This window comes from Myiozetetes cayanensis, unplaced genomic scaffold, assembly GCF_022539395.1.
Source record: "Myiozetetes cayanensis isolate MyiCay16 unplaced genomic scaffold, myiCay2020 scf2-11, whole genome shotgun sequence".
In the NCBI taxonomy this organism is placed as follows: Eukaryota; Metazoa; Chordata; class Aves; order Passeriformes; family Tyrannidae; genus Myiozetetes; species Myiozetetes cayanensis.
The window spans coordinates 64,507,904-64,533,156 of NW_026087411.1; the positions used below are offsets into that span (position 1 = coordinate 64,507,904).

The 25,253-nt window shown below is 35.7% G+C and overlaps 1 long non-coding RNA gene across 1 annotated transcript; it reads right to left on the minus strand.

Moving 5' to 3' along the window:
• Positions 1–201: 201 nt before the first annotated feature.
• LOC126640347 (uncharacterized) lies at positions 202–24,511 on the minus strand. Its single transcript, XR_007629002.1, has 3 exons — positions 24,193–24,511; positions 13,347–13,445; positions 202–588 (listed from the first exon to the last, which is right to left on the minus strand). It is a non-coding gene; the product is annotated as an uncharacterized LOC126640347 (long non-coding RNA).
• Positions 24,512–25,253: the final 742 nt, after the last annotated feature.

The following is a 25,253-nucleotide window of genomic DNA, read 5'->3' on the forward strand; positions in this document are numbered from 1 at the left end:
AAACTGCTATCTTTTTTTTTTCTTTCTTCTTTTTTTCCAAAACAGCCTACAAATATCCCAAATCTAATACAAATTAAAAGGAGATAGGTATTAAAGCCTAGTGTGTAGGTTTGCCTCTTAAGCCTATGTAAAATCAGTGGAGTCCCTCACAGAACATCTCAGAAGTATCAGCATGAAGAAACAGGCTCCAAAACAACACTATGATGGAATAACAAAATTATTTTGAGGTGAATACAGCAGTTTTTAAACAAAATTAAATTTCAGTTAAATTTAAACTCAGTCTAACCGGTATAAAGAATAACAGACCCAACAAAACAAACAGTGACAGAACCGAAGGGAATGACCTGAAGTTGTCTCAGAGGAGGTTTAGGTTAGATACTAGAAAAACTTTCTTCACCCAGAAAGTTGTTGAGCACTGGAACAGGCTCCCCAGGGAAGCGGCCACAGCCCCAAGCCTGACAGAATTCAAGAAGCATTTGGACAATATTCTCAGGCACATGGTGTGACTCTCAGGGATTGTCCTGTGCAGGGCCAGGAGTTGGACTCGGTGATCCTTACGGGTCCCTTCCAGCTGCATATTCTGTGATTCTGTGAAATAGAATCCAAAACAAAAGAAAAGAAAGGCATTTAACTGAAGGCAGATCTTAGCAACATCATGGAGAAATTAGGGCAAATATAAAAAGCTAACTGGCCTTTTTTTGTGTGTTATTACATTACTGCTGCTCACCATATTGTTGTAATCACATCTAATACTTATACACAACATATCCAAAGTGAGGACAAATTTAAAAAAAAAAATGTAAATCACTTGTAGCCCTATTCAATATTACCAACCTTTTCTTAATTATTCTGTAGCAATGTCAAAATCTCTTCCTCTTAAATTCTTTTTCATATCAGAAAGTCACCTAAATCATAACTTTGATAGGTCAGAGAATAAATAATGAGCCAGAAAATGAGTGAAATTCCTAGCACAATATGCAACTGTCTTATTAAAATACCAAAGGGAAATCTGAAAACTATGTGAAAAGGACAATCTATAATTTATCAAAAGCAACTTAACTATTTTAGCATTCCCGTGACTGCATTTATTTAGAAAACACTGACCATCAAAATTTTGTTCACACCATCAGTTTCACAGAAGAGTTCGGGTTGGAAGGCACCTTTAAAGGTCATCCAATCCAGCCTCCCTGCAATGAGCAGGGACATCTTCAACAAGATCAGGTTGCTCAGAGTCCCATCCAAACTGACCTTAAATGTTTGCTTTCATGCTCTCAAGTGATAAGGCTCATGATTACAGAAATATAAATTTACTTTCAGATTTTTCACCTGCCACCACTCAAATCTCATAAACCTGTCAGAATTGATCATCTGTATTAGAAATATTTCAATAAGATTTAAAAAGCCTTTGCAGAGTTTTTCATTTAACAGTTGGAAAACCTAATGAATTTGAATAATGGTTTTATAACTGCAATGTGCTAAAGGATCAAGAATCATTTTTATCTCTTACTAAAAGGAATTATTCTCTATCCATAAATATTTAAAACATACATACTTGAAAATGCAATATTCTGCATTTGGCAACATGTTGTGTAAACATGATGAGTCCAGAGAGGAAAAAAATTCTCATTATGAGCTTCTTTGTTCTGCTTTATTGTTCTTGTGATCTGCAATACAGTCTGAAATTGCAGGATTTTTTTCAAGTAAAATGACAGTAATTCTTTTTCAATATAGCCCTGGGTTTGAAAGAGCAAAATCATTCTTCTTATTATAGTGGAGGTAGCACTGCTTGTAATACAGAGTACTCCACATTTTATCCCAAAAATAAGTGGGAAAAAGATTTTGATGCTGTTTTGTAGAACTGGCACATTTCATTCAACAAGGATATTAGAAATTGCATTTGCCATTTGTTCCAGAACCATGTAACTAAAGCAGTAACTTATTGAGAAATAACTTTTTCAGAAAAAAACCCTCTGCAGTAAATCCTAATGTACAGAAATGATACTACAAATCAAAGTTTTAGCTTCAGTAAAGTTTGTAATGGAGGAGGATGCTCGAAAAGGAGAAAAGTTACTTAAGGCCTTTATTTTGAAACAATTGAATGAGGCACTTCTCACCACAGCAGGAAACAGAAAAGCACTTAAAGCCACTGACTGTACAAGTAATTTATTTTAGCAATCATCTCCAAATTTATACAGGAAACAAAATGGGAAGGAAATAACTAATGAGAGTTCATTAATCTAAGCTCCAGCAGTCACTAATTTATAGGAATGGGATATGTATTGAAAGTTCCAACAATGCAAATGATATGAGATGAAATGTATCAGAAGAGAGTGTTAAAGTCAGGTGAAAGTAACTTATGCAAGCACCTTAGCTAAGGTGAAAATTTCAGGAAGTACAACCCAGCAGGCCAGAAAATGTATATGCCCAAGAATTTAAAGTACATCTTTTGTCACTACTTTGACTGGTTTTACAAAAAAATTAGCAATTATTTTAGAAGTTCCAGAGAATTTAGAAAATGCTTAATACACTTTCCATATTTAAAAGCAAAAGAACTTGTTTATGGTAACTACCGATAGCTAAATTTGTCTTCTGTCTGGTAAAATGTGAGCACAACTAAGTGACAATGCTATGTGAAATTTTAGAAAGCTGTGATTAGGAATAGGACTGAAGGAAAAGAAACAAAGAATAATAAAATTCTCAACAGGAATTAGTTTGAAAGAAGTAGTAGGGAAATAAGGAGAAAGGGACAAACAATAAAGTGGTCAAATGGAGAGTAGGTAGTTACTGAGGAGGCAAAGATAGTGAAAGAACAGGAAGCACTGAAATAAGGAGTAGAGGAACAAAGTGGCAGTGGCTTTTCAGTAGGTTTCTGTTGTTATGATTCTGAAAACAGAACTTGAAAAGCATACAAAATTCTTCAGTATGCACTTGTGAAATAGGCCATAATATTTAAAAAAGAGATAAGAAATCAATGGCTAAATTCTTTATTTCCAGGTAGCAGAACTGCACTGTAAGCTCTTCCATTGCAGCAGGAGCATGGGGCAGGGACCACTACCACAGAGCTTATCATATTCCTGGGTACCTCTTCAAGAGATGTAATGCAGACTTCATCCTTATTTGCATTAGAGTGTATTTTTTCAGACTGTGATGACACTTTTGAATTGAACTTCTTCATCTTTCATCACTTTTCATTTCATACTGAAATTGATATTGCACTGCTCAAACTGTTCTCCTTCTGGATGAAACTAGAATATATAGGTTGAAGCCCTCCTAATAAACCCTAGCTGCCATGGGGCCAGACTAGAGCTGGTGTGAGGTAAGACCTCTGAAATACACATAGGCTTGAAAGCTCAGATGGTTTTCCTTGATTTTGTGTGACTTTGCCTCCCTCCCTTGACTTAGAAACCCTTTAGATTGCAATTTTTTTTAAAGTCATACAGCTTTGGATTCAGTGGGTCAGATATTTTGATTAACAAAGAGAAAATCCTCTTTGAAACTGCTGCTTGAGGACTGATCAACTGCTTTTAAAAGTAGGGTAAAAGTGGAACATTTGACTACAAGAGCCTTCATAAGGCTCTTGTCACAAGACTGTTAATAGTGAGATGCCATCTATATTCACTGTATGTCATATTCAGAGAATATATTTAAGTTGATGACATGATCACATAACCATACACATTAAGGAAACAACAAATGTAGAAAGTAAACTACATATGTGAATGTTCCAGTAAGGTTAGTTTCATTTCTTTGTCAAGAATAATCAGATAAAAATTAGAAATATAAAGAGTTTCAAAAGAATATTTTGAAGAATAGTTTAAAAGTAAAATTTTCAATAAAAAAGACAAAAGTAATTCAAACTTCATCATAACTTTTCAAGAGCAGTAGCCAAAGTGATAAATTTACTTAATTTCATAGATGGATTGTCAGTAGCATCTGAAATTTTATGTTCAGTACACTAGTACTTATTCATAATTCACTGGGCATAAGTACTGACATAACAAAAGACAGAAAAAGACACAAAAAGGATTTAAGGTTGCAGAGTAAAATATATTTTCAGCAGATAATAAAAACAATTCTGTTTTTCAGACCACTCTATCAGGACCAAGCCAGACAGAGGTCAACAGAGTCAAACAAAATCTTACGTGTTTTGGAACACTATAAAATAATGGCTAAACATAATGAAATATTGCATTAGGTATCTCAGGAAAATTATACCATTTCAGATATCCAGTTTTTTATATGTTCAAAAATTAAACTGGCAGGCTTTAGGAATGTCTTCCCCATCCTCATCCCAAACAGTCAATTTTATTTTTGTGTTCAAGCTTTCTATCACTCAAACAGTTCCCCTGTAATATAATGTTTGTTAAAGTGACTTCATTAACCCTATTTAAACTCAGGGTCATATCAAAATTATTTAATTTTAAAGGTAGAAGAACAATTTTTTATAGCATCTTGTAAGAATCACCAAATGACAACATATGATTTGTTAAAAAAATAACTGATGATTATTTTGATACTCAGCAATGGATTTCAGTTACTACTGCTTTCTCATTTCTATTTTACTGAACACCACCATTTTGAAACTAATTTAGGAAGTTAGAAGTAGACAGCAAAACTAAATGACATACAAAAATATTATATTAATAAAAGTAAGAGAAGCTTTTACTGTTTAGTAGTATCTTTTCAGATCTTTACTGTACCAGAGGATGACCAATCAACTGGATAGAAGCTACATAAAATTCTTCTTTGTTTTCCCCATCATAAACAGAGCAATATTTTAATCTATTATTCTTATCCTGACAAGATCCTACTATGAAAAATTTCTCTGCATAAACAAGCTTGCAGTTGATGGCATATTCCCAGAATCTAGTTGTGTGTATATATTTCTGTTGGTATAAATACATTTTTAAGAAGACTTTGAAATTTTCATCTTTAACAGTTCTCTCCCAAAGAACACATTGAAGACAGATTTTATTAACATTCAAAAACCTATCAAAGAAAAATCTATGTTTAAAATCCATAAATCTGGAAACTTAAGATCTCTACACAAGAAATTATACTCATGGCTTGCTACAGTTTTCTGGACCCTGGAAGATAGACTCTGAATTATTGACTTTCCATTTTTCCTTGTGAAAAATGAAGATATTGATTACTCATAGTGATGTTGGGAAGCTTAACTTACCTTATGAAGTACTTTGGAGAGTTGTCCTCATGCAAATATTCTAAATTAAGTGCAAGGTCTCTCTCTTTGACATACACACACACAAAGACAGTTCATCTTATTTTTAGTTAGCTACAGTGTGATCTGTCTGTTTCTTGATGAAAACACAAGAAAGATTTTGCCTCAGGGTAATTTGTGTTTAAACAGCATATGACAAGGATTAGAAATTATCCTCTATTTTTTTCCCTCTCATTACTTTTTACCAGCACTCTTCCGCACTAAGTGTTTGGTCAATTCTTTTGTCTCTGGTCTAACACTCTGATTTCAGTTTTTAAAGTTTGTTTTTAAAAATTCCCTGAGCCATACACCATCATAACTTTTATCATTTTCCCCATCACAACATCAAGTGGAAAAGAAAGAGACAGATCAAGGATATGCATATAGGAAAAGCAATTTCACTAATAAATGTGAAAAACAAATATATCATCAATTTATATGTATTAATGTCTCAATTTTAAGTGTCTTGTTTTATAAATAACACTAGCTTTCATATCAAAGAACTGAACATAGCAAGATGCATCAAATTGGTGCCTGTCTAAATGTGAGTTTTGTATCTATACTCCAGCTTGACTCCTGCAGTGAAAAATGAAAACAACATTAATAAATGTGCACTGATAACAAATCTTATCGTATTGACTTCTCTCAGACTACACTAAAATACAACTTTGTCCTTTGTTACAACCCTGTCTGATGTATTCTGTGGGAAGAGAGGGTAAAGTCAAGGCCTGAGGCAAGCAGAAAAGAGAGACTTCGGTGTTCAAACCTGAGCAGAGTTTGATGGGTGTTTAATGATGTTACCAAAGAAGGCCTCTGGCAGTGTTATACTGTTGGAATACATTCTTTTTTTCTTTTTTTTTTATTTAGGAAATTTTTCAGATAAATTTTGTTTCCATAAGTGTAAAAAGGCTCTCTGACCAAAGGTCAGTGCAAAAAAGAGATCATACTTAGAAGAGTGCATTACTCTCACCATGTTCCCCATCAGGATAGATCAGTTCTTCATAATTACAATGAATTTCTGCACTCTCTTTGCTTCAGTATGCCGGAAAACTGGAGTTATTCCTGTCACACCATTTAATGTGGAGCATTATTGTCCCACCAACATGCAATATAACAAAATCCTCGGGGATATTGGCAGTAAAGAAAAAATCCACACGATTTTCCTTTCTACAAACAATGCTGACCATGAAGAGAAAACCACAACTCTATATTACAGTCCATAAAGTTGTAGTTTCTCACCAAAAGCTGAAGAGCACAGTATGGAGATTATACAGAGGCTAAGTGAGCCCTTCTTCTCTGTGTCTTCTTACTAATTTGGAATAACAACAAAAGGAGAGATAGAGAGATAAACAGACATACAGAGAGAAAGATTTTTTCTTATACCTTCCTTTTATGCAATTTAAACTACAAGGAGAATGCAGTGGAAATTCCAGGAGAGAGGCTATCCCATTATAACTTGTAGAAAGAATGTGACTCAATATATCCTCTCCAGAAGGAACCAAACTATACCAATGAAGAAACTTAGTATCTATATAGAGCTGGGGGGAGGGTTGACTTGTCAATTTTTTTAGCTTGTTTTCCTATTTCAACTTAACGGTTGTCAAAGTGAAACATATTCAATACCATTCATGTTTCAGTAACTTTGGAAAAATAAGACTTGCACAATCATAAAGGCAAAGGGAAGATCTCATCACAGTTTTCCAGCACATTAAGGGCAGATACAAAGAGGATGGAGGCTTTCTTTCAGAGGTGGCACATGGAGAAGATAAGAGGCAACAAGTACAAGTGCACCAGGAGAGGTTTCATCTTGGTATATGAAGGAAATTCTTAAATTAGGATCTGTCATTCACCAGAAGAACCTTCTTAGGGTCATGGTGGAGACTCCATCACTAGAGGTTTTCAAGACACATTTGGACAGTGTTCCAGACAATCTCATTTAGGTTTCCTTTCCCACAAAAGGTTGAACTTGATGATTTTTCAATATTCCTTCCAAACTGGACTGTTCTATGATTTCATGATTCTGCGATTCAACACTACAGAAGGGAAAAACAATCTCTTCTTCATGGCAAAAGCATGATGGGGAGAGTACATAGAAAGATAGGCTTCTTTCCAAATAATAGCTAGATGATTAGCTTTCTCCTGTACATTTCTCCAGAACGGAAATTTTCTTATTTTTCTTATTTTGTCTTAAGCTCAGTGTAAATTCCTTTAGGAGCTTGTGTCTCCTACTTATACATCATCAGTCTCAAATCTCCAGATGGTGTCTCACAAGAGAAGAGTAGAGCATAAAATCACCTAACTTGACCTACACGTTTTCTTTTTATGAAACCCTTTCCTAACGTTGATGTCCATTATTCTACAGACAAGTGCTCAGTTGGCTCTAGTAGGAGTCTGGCACTTGCTTGTGCAAAGACGTTTAGAAGTTTAGAAGTTTGAATCTCTAACTGAATTCTACCTTGTAGGTACATCAGCTGTCATCTACTGCCAAGTTGCCTGGCTTGATCTGGCACCTAGCTTCTCTTTCAGAAAGTCACAGAACCCAGATTACATCTGCCAGTCCTGTGCAGTTGTCTCCTCTACCCAAGGGGATTTTGATGTATGAACCAGACAGGGACCACAGTATCAACTTTGTGTGCATGCATTTGATTATCAGCCTCCTTACCATAAACAAAAACAGCATAGATAATATCCCTGAAGATGCCTTTCCCCTGAATTGCACTACCATAAATATCAGAATGTCTTGCAGTGTAAATTAATATCTTTGATCTGTTTGCAGTCCTTTGACATGATACATCCTAAGGGGTCACAAAAGCAATAAGGACTAAATATTTGTACATTCTATACACAATGGTTTCAAGATTCTGCTATATATTCCTATAATGAGGGGGAGTAAGTCATCACACGTCTGTGAAGTAATTAAAATTAATGCTCTTTAATGCATTGTATCAGGCTTATGTAGAACAAACATGAGACTGTTAATGGAATGTGTTAGGAACAGCAGAAATTTTATTACAATAATAACATAGTTTTATGAGTTATTTTATATCTAGATAGAATAGAGATACAGAGATAGAGAGAAAGATGATAGATAGATAGATAGATAGATAGATAGATAGATAGATAGATAGATAGATAGATAGACAGATAGATTAAAAAAAAAGACAATTGGTTCTTTTACTAGTTTGAGAGATTAGCACATTTCTTTTCACAATTTTGCCCCTTTATGCATGCATAAGATACATAAATCCAGCACAAAAAGAATACAGCAGATTGTCCTATGTAGATTAACTTGGATATTGTAATCCTGCTCTTGGACATGCAGAACTAAAAAGAATATACATATATATGCATATACATATAACTTCACCTAATATTTACTGAAGAGACTTCTGACTTAGTTAGGCCATGAAAGGATAATTTTAGGCATGATAATCTGTAGTCCTCAGTTCAAATGGTTATGATGATAACTGGAATGTATTTGTTTAACTGCCAATGTATCAACGCATTTGTTATAAAGTTTAAAACTTTACGTAAAGTTCAAGATTATTCAGTTATTGAAAACATACTTGCCTGTAACTCACAGTATACAGCACTCAAATACACTGCTATTCAAGGCAAAATCTATCTGACTAGAACTCTATATTTTATTTTCTTTGGGATCCTGTAGAAAGCTAAACTGGTAAGAAGTTTTAAATTTGAAAGCTTTATAAGCTAAAGAACAGACTAAACACATTTGTTCCATGTGGATTTCCCTGTTTCTCCCTCTCCCTTTTTTTTTTTTTTTTTATCAACTTGTCAGTAATGCAATTAAAACCCCGTCTGGCCTTTCAGTCAATCAGCTCACTATCATGGATGCCATTTCAGAGCACTGAAATGCTACTGGTGTATCTGGGATCCACCCTCAGAGCTTTACTTTTCTCCCAGCTGTAGGCTTATCGTGTCAAACTGACGTTGCACATCACTCAGCATGATGATGCCAGAATAGCTATCAGCCAGGAGCAGCACACATAGCAGCCTGTCACCATGTTAATCTAGCCCTGACTTATGCCAGTTTCCATCAGCATAAACCAACTACCCCTTTGGCCCAGGGAAAGTGAAGGAAATAATACAGACAACGCAGAAGACCGGTAGAACCAAGAAGATCCTGAAAAATTTTACATTTCAGCTTGAAAGCTACTTTCAAATCCCTGTGTCCATTTGCATTTTTTGTGCATTTGAGTTGCCAAGACTGTGCTTGTGGAAAGCAAAGAAAATCTTTAACACATAGTTTCTACCAGGACTGATATTTATATAACGTGTGTATATTTACAAACCAGAAAGAGACCAATCCCTGGAAATTTGTGTCCAAAGCTTTACATAATCCCTTAACTATTTTCACACCAGAGAGTCCCCACATAAATTATCTGCCTTTTCTAGCTTCCCATTTGCCTTTTACTGCTGAACCTCCATCAGCTGAACTTGCTGTTGTTACAATGCTAACGTGAACTAAGTTTCTGAGCATAGTGCTTACCTTACATGCTCAGGAGAGCAGTATTGTATGAGTACAAATGAGGCCATCTAGGTCAGAAAACTCATCAACAGATCTCTTTTAGGACAATGTGCTTTCACACTGATTTTTATAACATTTGGGTTTGATTTATACATTTTAAGACCTACTTGTTAAGTAGTTCAGCTTAGAAAGTTTGTTGTTGCATTTCACATCTCAGGATATTCAGGAAGAAAGTGTCATTCATATTCATATAACTCTAGTGAGACCAACTCAAATAATCCATCCTTGAGGTCCTTTGTTTGTTAATAATGCTTCTAAATTACCCAGGTTATTTTACAAGGGTGTAAACATATTTCTGTTGTCTGCCATGGAAATAACTTTACTCGCACCACAAAAGGCTTTCAAATAGTTTATCAGGCTTAGGACAAGTGGCAGTTGCCATTCATTTCTTTTATTCACCTCTGTTATATGCAATACAAATTGAACAATGCAAGAATAAGCATGATGAAATTAAGCCAATCTGAGTCTGAGGTTAATGGCGTTGTGGAGTCTATCCATTTTTAAAAATGAGATGAGGAGATTTTTATTTTAGAGGTTACTTTTTAACTCTGAACTGGTCCAGCTAACAGCAAGTGACCTCTGCTTTATGCTGCAGAGGCAAGCATCAACAGAATGATGAAGAAAGTTCTTTCAAATGGTTGTGCTTTAAGAAAAGGAACACTTTCTGTGTATAGCCTCACTTATTGGCCTCTTTAGTACTTAAGATCTGTGACCAAAACCTTTCCAGACCAGTTAGGTACTCAGGAGTGATTCGGAGTTATGTTTCCCATTGTTCTGGAGAAGATTCCTTCTCCAGTGCTCAACAGTGCATCAATGTTTTCTGCAGTTATTTTATATTATCCTTCAATTTTAGTCTGTAGGGTCGTTTGTGAACATTTGGACTGAGTTCTTTCCTCCAAAGCCTCTTTTCTCAAAGATAACCTTTTGTATCAAGTGGAGCTCTTTTTAAAACACATTGAAAATTACTTATGCCTTCATTTGCTTATATTTTTTGGTGAGAGAAGAAGAAAAAAAATTCTGTGTTTATGTTTTTTTGGCAATACTGTAGTTGAAAAAAAAATTAAGCAGAGTCTTTCTGCTTTAGAAAACTTTCTTTTATTCTCTTTTTGGCTATTGTTTATGGTTACTAGACATGACTTTCAATATGTACTTGTTTTTTCTTGTTGAAAATTTTCCTATTAGTTTTACTTTGAGGAGTTTTTAATTTTCATTAACTTTAAATGATGCTTGGGTCTGACTGCTTCTCATAATAGCTTTCCACGTCGTGCTGATGAGCTATTTCTCTCTCCCACCCAAACCATTCCTAGATATACTGCCAAATATGTATCTGAGAGTTTCTCCAAGTTTTTCCTCTCTTATCAGAGATGAAATCCTGAGAGTATGGTGGAAAAGCTGTCTTAGCAAAGGGTTCAAACTCCTCTCTATCTTGATGGCAGAGGATACATCTGGAACTAAGCATTCTTTGAAAGCACTTTTTATAATAAAATTTCACAACACAGCACATAAGTCATGGTTATTTTCTACGTTGGCTTCTCTGATATACAAATGTCCAAAAGAATGTAACAAATTACTTACTTGGTTCCCAAATATTTATGAATCACACTGTGGGTTAAACAACTAGTCTCACCAACCTGGGTCATCCCTGCTATTATATCCATAAGCTCTTCACATGCCAGTGGTGCTCTTTAGTTTATCATTGTCCATCCCATGACACTTAGGGAGATTCATAGACAGGTAAGCTAGAAAATGGTAAAATTGTCTTTGTCTTCTTCATATTATTTATTTTAAAGGCAAAATGCAGAATGATAATAAGATTCACACATTGCATGTGGACTTTGCAAAATAGTGGTCTCACTGTAGGATAGCTTTGAGGCCTGTCACTCATGAGTACAATAATTTCTATTCTTCCAATTAGAAAACTCCAACGTAGTTTATCAGCTTCTGCTCATTGGCCCAGCTCATTTGTGTCCAGTCTTGATCACACATATCCCAATTAAGGCCAGGCACAAGCATTCAGCTTAATTTTGACGATGTTAGGAGACTACAGGACAGCTAATTAAATAAGCACGCTTGGCTTATTATATCTCCATGAAGTATCCTTAAACAAGGGAGTATATATTCCCCAAGCTGCTAGTAGAAAAAGTCAGTCCCAGAAGCAACTAATTAAAACAGACAGGTCTCAAACCTGCACCTTCTACAGCAAGCCTGTGCAGTCTATAGACTGCTGACAGCAGCCTGGGTAAGATTTTTTTCAATAAAATAGGTTTTCACAACATTTGTCAGAGCTAAGACTTTTTGTTTACAGAAATACATCTTGTTTGTTGAGGATTTTTCCCAGGAGCAAGATGGGCTTATAGATTGGTTGTAACTTCATAGGCAAGATTTTCAGAGCTGCAGGAAAAGTTCCATGCAAGTTTTGGACCCTTCCTCCGCCATGTACCCTATCCATTGCAATAGCTGATTATACCTTCTCTGGTTGTGTTCAACACTGAAGTCTTAAAGTTCTAAGGAATGGAAATATATTAGTAATTGAGCTCTTTTCATTAACTCTTCTCACACACTGAAGAAAACTTTGTTTCCTCTTTCAACTGGAAGTATGATGAATCTCTGTTGAAATTATGTTGAAATTCACCTGGATGGCTTTCTGTTCTTTAGTAATTTCAGAGAAGTGCTTTTAAAGCTTATGTACCCATTATAAGTAATTTTGATGCTGTACACACTGCATCCAGAACTAAAACCACATTAGTCATGCTATGACTGTCCTATAAATAGAAGGTTTATGCTCATTCTTATATTGCAGGGATCTCTCTGCATCATTCAGTGTTTCCATCGTGAGACAAAAGTGTGCCATCTAAGGAGGTACTTCACATTTTGTACAGCATTCTGCTCCATTACTTTCATAGCCTGAGCTACTGTAGGCTTCTATTTTGTATGTGTGTGCGTGGATAAGGACATATTCTCTTAAGGTGAAGCTTAACTCTTCCAAAGCAAGCACACCTCATGAGAGAAAACAAGAAATTAAAATTTTAGACAACTCACACTCGAAGATTAACAAAGATCATTCATCTTTCACTATTTAGAAAACTGATTAGACATTACAGACTCAAATTTGAATAAGTTTTCAAATGATATGCAGTTCTGCTTGCCCTTCACATCATATATCACTCTCACTAAATTAATCTAATTTTTGATAGAGATGAGCTTATGGATGAAGAAAAACTGTTTGATAATTAAAAAGATCAAAATTAAGATTACACTGTGAGGTAGTGGAAAACACACTTTGCAAATAGGCATGCTCTCATTTATTTGATAAAGTGTAATCATGACTAGTTGATTTTTAACACAAGTTACTGAAAAATTCTTTTTCTTCACTCATAGGAACTTTTCAGGACATATTAATATCCAGGGAGAAGTAACTGATTTTGACTAGGACACTCCATTATAATTTGCCTCAAATAACCTGACCTTCTGTCTTCTGAATATACTTAGAAGGATTAAAACAACATAGTCTCAGACACAAAATAGAACTCCAGAAACTACAGTCAAGGCTGAAATCCAGCAAAGGACTTTGTAACTTACCATAAGGACTATAAGCCTCACTCAGCTTTACCTTCCAGTCCCCCTACAGAAATTTCCATAATGATCAAGATCTTGAGTCACCCATCATCTTGGACTTCCCTTAAAAAAAACCAACAGATCAACCAAGCAAGCAACCAATCAACAAAACTAATTTTTCCTAAAAAACCCACTATGGTTAACAAGCAAAATGCTGCCTGTTGCCAGGTGAATTCAGGTTCTTTGCTGGACAAAACATTGGTTGGACCTGGTCCAAAATTTCTGAAGATTTAAGAACCAGTGCAAGTCCTTCTAATCTTATCCTCTGTCTTCAAAACCAACTTTCTTGACCTTCAGTCTTCTAAGAAACACCTATCATAATATATGTAAATGTAAAAACTATTTTACCTTTTTTCCTATACAGACAGTTATCCTCCAGGAAAAGGCAGAGAGAAAGAAGAAAATAACCTGTATGAATTAACAGCTCTGAATTATTAATTGTTAAGAGCATTGATAATATTTTCAGGTGAAATAAGGAGTTTCTGTCCTGCATATTTGAAATAACTCATAAGGTTATGGCAGGATTGACTGACACCCAAGTACAGAGTTTTATTGTTTATCATTCAAGTGTACCAGATGTACCAAATTCTTATTACACAGTTAATGCTGTTTCTGTCACACAGGATTCATAATGTTTTAAAATAAACGAATATTTCACTTCTAAATTATGGAAACAGCCTCTGATTTCTATTAATGGGAAGTAGGAAGCAGGCTGCTACTCATATCTTCTATATTTCTTGCTCACATCATAAGGCTTGGTGTGATTTCAACCTCCAAGACTCAGATATATTTACTGGAAAATGAGCCAGTGATAATGGTTTTCAAGACAAAGTTAATCAAATATGAATATTATTAAGTAATATGGTTTTTTTGAACTCAAAAAAGGAAATAATTGAAACAACTAATAACGTTCCAGCTCTAAAATAATTAAAACATGAGGCTTCTTTTATCTATTCACATGTTTTGAGCTATCACTCAAAAAAAAATTCAGCCCAATAACATCAAGATCTAATAAGAAAGTAGGTAATTTATCTGTTTTCAACCATATTGCACCCACTAAGTTCCTTTTTAAACTTCTGCTTCTAAAACCAGCCGGTTCTGTTGCCTGTTTAGGTGGAGGCAGAGCAGAGCTTTGCACCACTGCAGGGATGAGGTAGAGCTCAGAAAGGAGGGAAGGGTGGGGAGAAGATGTTTTAAAGATTTATTTTAATTCTCATTATCCTGCTCTTATTTTCTTAGTAATAAATTCAATTTCTCTCCCCAGCTGAAGTCTATTTTGCCCATGATGGTATTTGGTGACTGTTCTCTTACAGACTTTATCTCAACTCATGAACCCTTTTTTCTCTCCCCTGTCCAGTTGCAGAGGGGAGCGATAGAGCAGCTTTGGTGGGTGCTTGGCATCAGCCAGGGTCAACGCACTACAATAGCTCAAAATGCATATACATTATTTGCCATTATCAGGAAACAAATTCTCTAAAAAAACTAAAATCACCTCAACAACATGATAAAATATAAGTATAACATCTGGATGAGATGTTATATCAATCTGTTATCTTCAAGCTAAACTATGACCTATATCTTCAGGAAAGTGCAGAATTGCCTTCTAAATGTATACCTGCTAGCTGAACTGACCTCTGAAGGGCCTGTAACACATTATGCATTTAATAAATTTTGTTTGCTCTTTATGAACAGAAAAGAGAAAACACAGCTAAGTGGATTTAGAATTTGCATGGTAACACAGAGATTTACACTGATTTCATTCTGACTGATGGGTTCTGTATTACCCAGAAGACTGCAGAACAAAACTACTTCAATTCAAGAACTGCCTGCTGAGATATATCCTTTAACAAAACATTAGGCAGAAAGGAACAAAATTGTTCAGCATGAAAACTTCAGAAGTAGCTAAGACAACTTCAGGACAGAATTTAGTCATGAGGTGGAAGTGAAAAGACATTAAGTGTTATTAAGTGTAAATAACTAATTGAATTTTTCTGCATTAAATTAAAATGGAAGATCTGCTTGCTGTTGTAAATGTAGCTCATCAAGTTAAGAAATTGCTAAAGTTATATTCTCTCAGAAAATAATCTGTTTTATTAAAATGGAGATAGAAGTTACAAAAGCCAAATGTAAGTCTTATTAATATCCTGTCAGAGGTGTTGTATTTCTCAAAAAGTTCAGCCAGAAAGAAGTTCAGCCACTGTGCTACAGAGAAGATTACTTTGTCCATTTTCAGAAATTACAGTGATACAGGAGGTAGGACCACAGCCAGAATGGGTGGTGGGAACAGAGATAAAGGATTTGAAAGATATGGAGTGAACATTATGTGACATTGCCTTGAAAAAGCAGCCTTTAAGAAATTTGCTTGTTGTCTAATTTTGCTAAATATTTTAAAATTTGCTATTACTTCATTGATTTCATTAATTTCTTTAACACAAAAGCTATGACCAAATTAAGAAACTGGCCAATAATACAAAGCCATGAGGTTAATCTATTCAACTCTAATATAGAGAGTTATAACTCTAATAACACCTAGAAAGAACTAGATGACCTTGAAACATAAAGAAAATGAAATGTAATGGTAAAATAAAATACAAGATCCTGAACTGAAGAAGTAACAGGAATTTTTAGCATCAGCCAGAACCAAAGGAGGAGAGAAACATAGTTACCTTAGCAAACCATAGCAAGATCAATAACCAGTAAAGAGAAGCAGCAGTGAATAATGAGATTAAAAGGCATTTCATTCAAGCTGTTTCTAGTTGAATTAAGTAAATGTGATGTCATGTGATGGCTCATTGAAAATACAGCTTTCACAACACATATTTAGGTACACGGAACTCAGACTAGAAAAGCTGCAGAGAGTAAGTACTGGTATACTCCGGTCAGGGCCACTCCCGGGCAGGTGGGGCTCGTTAGCCCTTAAAGGCAACCCACCTACGTCCTAAGGACCTCGCTGCCACCGTCCAAGCTCGCTTGGCCCCGGCAGATGAACCTTAGGATTAAAGGGTGGGCTCAGTTCCGCGCACACTGTGTCTCACCTAAAAAATCCAATGCGCAGGCTGGAAGGTGGAAAGACCTTCCCCGGATCTTCACTCGTGAAGACTGGCCATTATTATTATTTATTATTATATTACTCTGAGCAATGACCAGCCCATCATATGAGGTGCATTTAGAGGAAACAGACTTGTTTTCAATCAAGTAAAATGAAGACAAGGAAGAATTTGTTATCTGTAGGTCTGGGGTAAACAAGAGAGGAAAAAGGAATTCTTTAATTTAGAGTATAGAATATAATGGGATGTAAACTGGTATTAAGAGATCAGAAAAATTTTAGTTTCTAACCTGTCAGGTAGTGAAATCTGGAACAGCCTTTTAAGAGGCTTCTCATCCATCATATGCTTACCATCCTTCAGTTTTGATTAAATTAAATTCAATTAACTCACCATACTATTATTAAATTGTAGAAAACTGTGGGCTTACAGATATCAAAAAAGTTGAATGCATTGGTAGAAGCTGACTGCAGTCTCACCTCCACTTCTCCCAAAAGTATAAATTAGCATTTGAAATCCTCAGTGGCAGAGGATGAGAATACAAGTACCTTACAGACAAGTTGACAGGCTTTCTTCTCTCTCCTCCCCAAAGCAAGGACACCTCTTTGGTAAGATTTGTATCTCCAACTGCATTGGAGTGTATCCAGAAACACTTGCGCATAGCATTATACTACATTTTGTAGGTCTAGTGAATTTATCACTGGTAATCTAAAATCTATAATCTATTGCTCCAATAAACCACACCACTGGTGAATCTGTGTTCACAAGAATTGAACTCAACTAGACTTATAGCATTGAAACTGTTAACTGCAATTGGTGAATCTGTGATCATGAATAAGACCAGATTTATAGTGTGAACCATAGTATTGGTGCAACTATTGATAGATGCACTTAGATAGGCTTTATAGTGTTGAATTGGTTCTAATTAGAAATTTGCCTCACCCAGCCACTCTGATTGCTGAGGACTTGCTTGAAAACGAGGGAGTTTCTTTTCTGCCAAACTGAAATGCTCTTAACACAACAAGCATATGTAGCAGTTGCACTGGAAGACAAACTTCATAAATAATGAGCACCCCCTTCCTCTTTATCTTAGTTTTTATATCTCAGCAGAACACAGAATCACAGAATGGTCTTTGGGAAGGGACCAGCAAGAAACATTGAGTCCAGCTCTTAGTCCTGCACAGAACTATCCCCTAGAGTCACACCATGTGCCTGAGAGTATCATGCAAATGCTTCTTGAACTCTATCAACTTTGGTGCTGTGATCACTTCCATGGGGAGCCTGTTCCAGCACCTAACCACTGCCTGAGTGAAGAACCTTTTTCTAATATCTAACATAATGTGATCCTCTTCTTGTGGACTTCTCAGTGGTGAGAGTCCCAGTCTTGTCAAAGTGATGGTTGCAGTCTGGATCCATAGAGGGAAGCCCAGGATGGTGAGGGAAGGAGCCCTGGGTGGTGAGGGAAGAAACCTATGGTGATAAGAGAAGTCCCATGGGTTTTCATTATGCTTAGGCTAGGTAGAAACACCCCCAGTACCTCCCCGTGGAAGTTTTACAATGTAATTCTGGATCAAAGGACATTTCATGAGTCTTTTGACACTTTCTAAGTTGTTACAGATGCTTGTTGTATCAGCAGAGTGGGGTCCATAAAGGCTCATCAGCAGAGATGAGTTCCTTGAGCCCTTGTGTGAACGTTTAAGCCATTAACCATTTCTCTCTCACACAATCTCAGCTACACTCAATACAATATCTGTGTATCAACATAGTTACAATATAATAAATTTAGACTAAGAAACCTTTAAAGCCTAAATTCTTCTTTACATATAGGATCAGTGCTGTAGAATAACCTCATATATTAATGCCTCTTATACACTAAAGCTGTTATAGCAATTTTTGCCACCTCTACCTAGAGACACCTTTACTGGTGACAGAAACAGAAACAGAGGTATAGCAGTAGTTATTGAAATGAATTAATTTTACTCATTTAGAAAGATGCATCTGTGACATGTAGAAGGAATTACACCAGTTAGGTTTAAGGAACAACTCGTGAATATAATTCCCTATGAAAGGCATTATAAGACATCTTTTGACATATCAGAAGTTTAGCACAGAAGGTTACTATCAGCCCTTGTGCTTACCGAAGAGAAACAAAAATGCTGGAAGATAACTACTGCTTCATTGCACTTTCAGAAATAAAACAACCCTGAGAAGTACAAAACAAAAAGACCCTGGGGAAAGGACACTTTTACCTGCATTAAATACTTCTAAGCATCTGCTGGGAAAGTATGAATTCAGTATGAAGGATTTGCAACATACTCATAATCCACTTGCAGAATGTAGGGGAAAAAATAATAGTGAAATAAAGTTAAAAGCATGAAAACCTTGTAAAACCTGAACATTTTCTTTTTTTTTTTTTTTTAAATTCTCTTAGCATCAAATTCAGTATTGAGAGGAGGTATCCAGAAAGACCTTGGATGAAGTGGAGCACAGGATCACATGCAGAACACTAAAACTGTATTTAGAAATATAATCACTGACTCAGGAATTGCCAAATGGCAATACAGTATATCTGAACTCACTAAAGTGATGTGGAGCACTGACAAACTGAAAGGGGTTCAGTGAGCAGATAACAGGCACTACCCATTCATACAGATGTTCAGCTACTGCACTCAGACACTCATTTACAATCCCTACCTACAAAAGGGCCTAAGTGAAAATTTTATCCATCCTGAATTCATGTAGTGACAGTTCATTGAAAAAAGTCATTTAATTTAGTTAGGTTAGAAAAATAAGGAGCATAGGCTCAGATAACAGCTTTTGCAGATGAACATGAATACTTTGGGATGTGTAAAAACAGTTACTGGAGAAATCATACAGGAAACATTATGTTTTGAAGTAAGTGAAAGTTTGATCTCTTTCCATATCTTGAAAATTTTATTCTTATGGACTTAGTGATAAGATCACACAAATTAAAATTAGCTAAAAGACCATGAAAATTAGGAATGGAAAACAAAAATGTATCAATTTGTGATGGCTCAGCCTCAGTGCTCACATATATAAGATTATATCAGTATGTTCTATCAGTATATATCACTATATTATATCAGTGCTGAAAGATAGAAATATGCAAACCATCAAAGGAAGATGCTGTTGGTAACAACGGAATATTCATACCAGTGCAACACCACTTGAACAAATCAGTGTCCTAGCCTGCTTTCTGAGTAGAGTCCAGACAATCTAGAACTACCCACAGCAAATCCATCCACTCAAAATTACCTCTATATCTGCATGAAATTCCCAGAATATACTCTGGGGCACCTCAAACAGTCCTGATCTTGAATGGAGGGAATGCAAAATCAGATTATTTTGATAATTCTTGCATCTTAATGAAATTCCTATGAATTCCTATGAAATTCCTAATGAGTGTTGGTCATAGGCTGCTGATCAAAAGTCTTACAGAAGTAGTAATGTATGAACTGAAGCAAAATTCAATTGCTTTTTTTTCATACTTTTCTATTGGGTAAAAGTAAGGTATCTTATTTATACTTCAATAGTCACATGTTCTCTTCAGTTTGGTAACAAATATGTACAAAGCAAATACTATAACAATATAACATATGAATAGTTTAACTTTTTTTTTAATTTCCTAATGCATCTCTTACATTTTCATCAGTGTTACACTCTCATAGTCTTCTATGGACCATGAAAGTTTGTTAATGGAGATTGACAGGCAAGGTAGCTATTTAGATAAAATACTTTGACATTTAGACCAGAGTGTTCAGACCCCTTTGGTGACAAATAATATGCTATTAACTCAAAAAGAGTAGTTCTTCACCAGTATAGGAAAATATCTTTTTTAAATGCCCTTGTGTCATCAACTGAGATACCCACCGGAGTCTATTATGTTGTTGACAGAATATTTCCATAATTAGAATGTCCAGTGTCTTCTTTTCTATAGCTAGACTGATGCTACTGCTGCTAACACTGAATATCTCTTTACTAACCCAAATAGCCACATTGGTGTAAAGAAGGAAGACCTCTCCAAGAAAGGTCTGTTTAATACCTAGGAGCAAAATAGATTAAAAATCACACTGAAAGGTAACACAGCTTAACATTTCCCAAATTGTCTGTTATTTCATTTGTTACGTTTCAGATTCTTTTGTTTACCAATCCTAAAAATACCAGACTTCTTTTCTCAGGAGAAATGTATAGAAGAGTCTACATTAACCTGCTCTGATGTGTCTGAGGACCCACCAACAGAAATTCTGTAGCATTGTAAAGACCCTAAGTGTCTCCATTGCATCTAGTTCTCTCCTTTCTTTTTGGAGCAAGGATGGTTAGTTTCCTAACAAAGAGCTTTGTTACTCCTTTTATTTATAGAAAGTGTAAGGGCTTCCTCTGTCATCCAGCTGGGAAGACAAATATATCAAAAGCTGCTCTGCCCCATCTGAACATAGGCTGGGATTAACCACCATGTGAAAGTGCTACTCTTTTCACTGACTATTAGAGCTTTGACTGGCAGCTAAGGTTAAGTGAAATATACATCAACCTTTATGTCCAAACTACTCTATGTCCAGTGCCTGTAGAGGGGGTAACAATACTTACAAATTCCTAGATACCTGTAGCTGCGGTAATTTTTGTGGTGATTTGCTAATCAGAAAACACAAATAGTATTTCCTAACAGTGGTCTGAATCCATATTCACCTCTGGAAAATTACCATAAAACCTATGCAGATGACCAAGAACAATAGATAATTTGCCTGAACAACCTTGTACTTCTCCAGGAGGAAATGACAACACAAATATCATGTTATTTCCCAAAGGTTTTTTTTTAAATTACTGTGGGTGAGATTTATACTTCTTCTAGCTTTCTTCTCTCTATCAAACTGAGCTCTCTAGCTAACAGGAAAACTTCAAAAAGGTTTGCATTTACTTTCAGTTTGGATAGGCAGACTGAATTTCAAATAATTTTTACAAAACATTATCCAGCCCTCTAAAGGCTGGATTTAGACCTAACACTGATTTGACCTTACATTACACCTACTGAATTCAGTGGGATTACTTCTGACTTACGTTGGAATAAATGAGATTCATACCTCTGAGGTCTGCAAATGGGAGAAGATTCAATATAAGAACTGCTTATTTTCCAAGATTCCCGACACTTCTGAGTTCCAGCTGGGAATTTCTCGACAGCAACATCTCTCAAGATATCTTGGCACTTCCAGTGTTGGTCAGCTCTCAAAACTCAAGTGGTAAAAAAACGGAAAAGGAAAAAATGCCTAGAAGTATTTCAGAACCTCAATAAAATCTGTATCACATCTGGAAATTAGGCCATTTTTGCAAGAACACCTACAGATAAGATAGAGTGAACAGAGCTGTTTAAATTCCCAGCTGATTCTCTGTCCCTAATTCTATTCTTGTACTCAAGTCTCCCTGTAGTCTATTGTTGAGTGCAAAATGATGTTTCATTTCAAGAAATATAGTGACTCAATGACCAGAGTTTAGTTCCTTGCTTTCAAAAGTGCTTTTATGCAATGGAGAAATGAAAGGTACAAAAATAAAATCATGTTATATTTTTCAAATCTGTTCACTTGCATTATGTTGAGGATTTAACCAGTCCTTCCCATGATGTCTAAAGGAGGACAGCAAGGAACTATCACTGTGCATCACAGAACTCTGAAGTTCACCTGAGTTATATTTCTCAGCAGAGATTCACTGAAATTCATATTCAAAAACACTGTCAAGTGTTTTTGTAAAAGATAAAACATCAGCTCTTGATAATCAACCAAAACTTTGCATACACTTTTTTCCAGACAATTATCTCTAGCAAACAGATAACATTTACTGTTGAGCAATATATTTTCTTCACTGGCATTTTCAATGTAGAAGCAGATTATTATAACTGCAGAAGCAAAACAAGAAAAACTGTTTTCACCAATTTTGTGTGACACTCATGATTAACTAATTCAATTTTCATTGTCTCTCTTTGGATACTTTCTGTTCTTTATGTCTATTACTGAACTATGAAATCTGGCCCAGACTTTAATGGTTTAGAATCGTGTTTGCAGAAGAACCCACTATTTTACTGGTGAAAACAGCTTGAATAAAAACCTATTCTCTTTTTTACATATTTGGAAACAACAATTACTGAATTTCTTCCACTGACTTAAATTGCCATTCTAAAGCTCTTTCCAAGTCAAATTATATTTTACCTGTACTTTTTATTCCCTGATGAAAATGTCCACTTCCTTCTCTACATTTTTGACTGAAAATCATCTGATGACATAACCAGTCAGTTCAAGTTTTGTCTGAAAAAAACCCCTGAAATAATAATAATAATAAGCAGTAACAACAGTTGTAATAATGTATGTATATATATATTCCAACAAGATAAACCATAAAATGCACCAAAAATTGTGAAAATGTATTTTGTTTTAAAGGTTCTGTCAGCTACAAAATTATTTATAGCCAACTTAACTCTGGTATCATTGGAAAAAAAATTATGAAAAAACATTCTTCTCCGTACTGCCTGTTTTTGGAAATTATTTTATGGAGAGAAAAATTAATCTCCCAGCCTTTTGTCTATGTCTAGAAAAAGCAAAAGTGATCCACTTTCAACCTGCTTTAGCCACTTGACATCCCTCATCCTCACACCCAAAATTCAGATGCTTAATGTAGTCTCTGGCTATAGAGTTGTAAGTTTTCCTACAAAACCAGGATGCTAAATGAGCTAATGTTACATAGGAAAAACATAATACAATATGTAATCACATATGCAAAAAGACTTAAGAAAAATTGTCGTGTCACACACTAGCCCCATTATACCATTTGTTTCCCTAGTGATATCTCTTATGTCAGCACAAGTGTCATGCCTTCTACTGAACAGAAAGGCAGCCTTTAAAACCTGTTTGCCAAAAACAATCTTCCACGAGCTTTACAGCAAATGATCTTTGCAAGCCCTAGACTCAAAGAAAAGAGAAAAGATAAAAAGGGGCTGTGAGTCAAAGACTCTGGAAAATGGAGTGGATTTCAACTCACAGAGCAGTTATTAGACTAACTGTTAGGTTGCAGTGTTGTGAGTTTTACTTACTTAAGACACAGATGCTGAAATCATCTCAGAATTAAAATAAGAAAAGTTTCTTTCCAGTTCTAAGAACTTCACTTTCTTAGCCTCTTATCCAAGAGGATGGAGAAAAGCCCTGGTTATTCTGAGGGCAGCAAAATAACCACATTCAAGCACAAGAATTAAGTTGGCATAAAATAGTCATGAATATTCTGTATAAAAGCTCTTTGCCTGTGCTTCCTGTTAAAACTGAGGAAAATATTTAAATTTGTAACTTATCAAAACAGCTTCTTGTTTTGGATGAATGAGCAAGTGGAATTTTGCCTATATGTGTAAAAAAATCAATTTCCCTGCCCTAATCTTTTTTCTGCTTTCCAGCCAAACAAAGTATCAGAAAGCGACCAACTATTCCAACTGGCAAATTCTCAGTGCTGACAAATTTTCATGAGGCGAGACATCCTAAACGCTGGGCTAAACTATCATGGTCGAAGTATAGTTTTAAACAATTTACCTAAACTCAAACATCTGCAGACTGAAATGAGACCTCTGTTTTATCTCCTGGATCATCACAATGTGGAAATAATTTGGTTTCTGAAGCTGGATTGTGTTGGCATTTTAGTCAAGCCACCCACTTCTCTGTTTCAGTTTTTCCATTAACATTTCCATTTTTCTATTCAGAAAATATAACTGTGAAGTCATTTACCTCTACAGCTATTATTCATTTTTCCGTGATCAATTCTCAATCTTCATCCTTCAGGTCTTCCCAGCCTGTTCTCACTCCTTGTCTTTTATGTGAGCTTAGCTGACTTCTCATTCCCTATGACAATCCCAAGTTCCTCAGCATCTTTCCCACAGATCCTGCCTGTATTTCGTCTTGATTTTCATGCCATAAGTCCCAAGTCACACACCAGCAATTATCTCTTTGCCATGTGACTCTAACTTTCGTTTAAGCTTTGTAGAGCTGTCAAGTCCTCTGGGAAGCAGAGACTCTCTGATTGCAAAACCTCAATGAGAAGAGCTGTGTGGCTGCTTTGGTAGGCTAAACTGATGATGGATGAAGGAAAAGTCTCATGTCAGTTGTGGATTTAAATATAAACAAGAATTACCAAGCAAGCTGATACACAGAAAAATCACATTACAACATAGATTTCCAGTTAAACCATGACTGACAGGAGACACTGGGTCATTCCCTGTCACAAATGGGAATGTCACACTCCAACCCAGAACAGTATTTCCCAATACTCTCTGGCACTAAAACCGCAGTTTAAAGGGCAACAGATCCAAGGCTGCTTTCCTAACCTTGAAAAGAGGGTGGTGATGTCCCTGTCAAACTCTGATTGATTCAGCTTTATAAAAGTGTCTCAATATTTTATGTGTCTTAAAATCTAGCTTGAGGATCTAGTCACAGAAAAAGCTCACAAAGTAAATTTTACAGGCTCCTACCTTTAAAAGATTTTTTAAATAAAAAAAAGACAATGGTTTAAAAAAATGTCATGATTTTGTCAGCTCTTGAGCACTTTCAGCTGTCAGTACTGATGCTACCCTCTCCCTTTTCAGCTGAATCTATCAACATTAGATGCAAGCAGTCAGTGTGTTTGCAGTTTTGTGACTTTTTTATGCTTAGGGGAGTATTCCCTAGATATTTACTCCTTTCCACCTACGTTGCCATCACCAGCCACCTAGAGAAACAACTGCTGACAAGCACCAACAGCTTTGGGCATAAGTGAAATAGATAGTTGCCTTGTACTGAAAATAATCGACTTT